We start from the raw sequence: 2694 nt of genomic DNA, 5'->3' as shown, positions 1-2694 counted from the left end.
TAGAACCTCTTAGGAGAAACCCTAGCCTCCATTTTCAAGATTTGAACCTCCCCTCTCCTCTCTCATCCATTTTTGGAGTTTTTGGTGATTTTGGAGCAATGTTTTCATGCAAGATTAATCCTTTAAGCTTGGAAATTGAAGATCTCATCTTCCATCTACCTTTTAGACCTTTGTAAATTATAAAGTTCCAAGATTGACTACATTTCATAGTTGGATCTAAGTGTATTTGGTGTTTTGGTCCATTTTAATGAGTTTTGAGTGAGAGTTGGGAATAAAGTTTACAAATTCATGACTCTCCAAGGTCCCAAGAACATTGTATGTTTCAGATTTGGACTCCAACACCTTTTTATTAATTTAGAATGTTTTCCCGGACCTCGTGGACTAGGAAAGTTTTGATCTTTTGCTTTTCTTTTCATCCATCCAAGTTATCTTAGTCATTTGGGCTATTTTGGTGCATTAAAGTTTAGATCTTGAAAGCTTGAGACATTATTATGAATAAAGTTGGAAATTTTATCCATCTAGACATCTTGTTGATTCAGATTTGGAAGTTAGAGACTTGGACTTAATGGATTAAGTTCAAAAAGATGCGTTTTGGGTCCCTTTGAGACTTAAATTCTAGATCTTGGTGTTTTGGACTTTCCTAATGGATAAAGTTAGAAACTTTATCCATTAAGACCTTGGAAAGGATAACATCTGAGCTTTTGAGCTCTTGGAATCGGAAGAAAATGGATTAAGCTCATTTGAGTTGTTCAGACTAGTCCCCACGACGTGGCCTTAGGCTGCCACGGCGTGGCGACTAGGGAGTTAGTGACTATTTTTGCATTTTATGCCCACGACGTGGCCAAGGATGGCCACGACATGGAGGTCTGCTGATTGGAAATTTTAACTTTGACTTTGACTGTTGATGTAACTCCCACGTTTATGGCTAAGAATTATTAGGATAATGTAATAATTAGTGTCAACAACTGTAACCTATTTTGAAGTAATGAAGAAGAATTATTAGAGTATTATGTGATTTATGTGATGTATGTGCAACATATGTGCTTATAATGATATAATCAAATAATAATGAAAATATGTGTCAAATATAAAATAACAATTAGACCCAATATCTTTAAAGAAAGTTGAAGTAGTCGTAACAAGGATTTCAGGGATATAAGGAATATTGAAATCTGACTTATAACAAAAAAATTATGACTCGTCGAAGTTTTGCGACTAAATCGGAACAACGTCGCATGTCATAAAAAGTGAATTTTTGTTAAGCTGTTTTTAGCCTTAGAGATCTAAACGAAAGTCGTAGTAGACGTTAAACTGAGAGCTTTTATATAGAGAACGTCCAAATTGACTTCGTTAGAGGAAGTTATGATTTTTCTGAGATTTAGCATAACAGTATGAAGTCTGAAAATCAAAATTTAGATCGATCGATTTTTAGCTGACACAACCTAAACGAGAATTGATCAATTTTAATCCTGTTAAAATATAACTTTAAAAATAAAGTCAAAATTAGCCGACCGAGTCTAAACGAAAGTTGTAGATCACGTCGCTACCTACGCGTGGATATAAAGAGCATCAAAAACAGAGCTTGTATGCGAAAGTTATGGAATTTAGAAGATAATTAATTTTTGGGTTAAGCTCCGGAGGTGACTTGTGGCATGATATGGGCCACTATTTCTTCACCACGGCTTGGAACAAGATTGCGACACGTGGCATGCGTATGCCCAGCATACAACCTTTTCCTTAGGATAATCCTTAGGAATGAATAACTGAAGAATAGACGATTCTTAGGGAAGATCCTTAAGAATAAAGAAGATAATGGGGATGGGAAATGGGGTTATTTGTTTGATGATTGAACATATTAATTATATTATTGTGAGTTGAAAACCCTATGTACTCACTAGGTTTCCCAACCTGACCCACTCAATTTATTGTATCACAGGTAACAATGTTAAAAATACATTGTGTTGAGAGATTCAAGGAGTATTAAGCCACTAGTTTAAATTACTATAAGTCTTGTAATATTTCGTTATGCTTATGTTTCTGTATTAACGATGATATCCCAATATTTCAATATAAATAAAATACATTTCTTCGGAAATGCTTTATAACATCTTTATCATGTTTTCTGGGAATATATTCCGCAATGCTATTCTTCAAAAAGGATACTCTGATTTTTAAATAAACATAAACAAATCGGTCTTTGCTGGCAATGAAAAATAGGGATGTCACGGTTGACTTTTTGACCAGTTTGATTTTTGGTCAAACTTAAGTAGAATTGAGCATTTGGCTAAGGATTGGTTTCGTTTTGGCTTTAGGAAGCTTGGGTTGGATGTTTTGTTGCTGAGGTAGCTATTGGGCTTCTATTGAATAGTTTAGGTGAGTTTGCTCACTATACTGTAGGACACTAGGGTTGTATGCATTTATCGTCATTGTGACTCTTGTTGTATGCATGTATGCATGTTTGCTATATGTATGTGGGGTGAAATACACCTGGGGGTGAAATAGACTCGTACGGTTGAAAAATACTGATTAAGTTGAAATAGACTCGGAGGTGAAATAGACACGGAGTGAAATAGTCCAGGTACAGCCTTGAGCTGACATTTGATTTGAAATAGCCTTAAGGGTAAAATAGACCTGGTACAACCTTGGGCTGACATTTGAGTTGAAATAGACTCAGGGTGAAATAGACCTGGTACA

Source organism: Lactuca sativa, chromosome 2, assembly GCF_002870075.4.
Source record: "Lactuca sativa cultivar Salinas chromosome 2, Lsat_Salinas_v11, whole genome shotgun sequence".
Classification (NCBI taxonomy): Eukaryota; Viridiplantae; Streptophyta; class Magnoliopsida; order Asterales; family Asteraceae; genus Lactuca; species Lactuca sativa.
The sequence above is the reverse complement of the archived record's forward strand: the minus strand, read 5'-3'. Positions refer to the sequence as shown.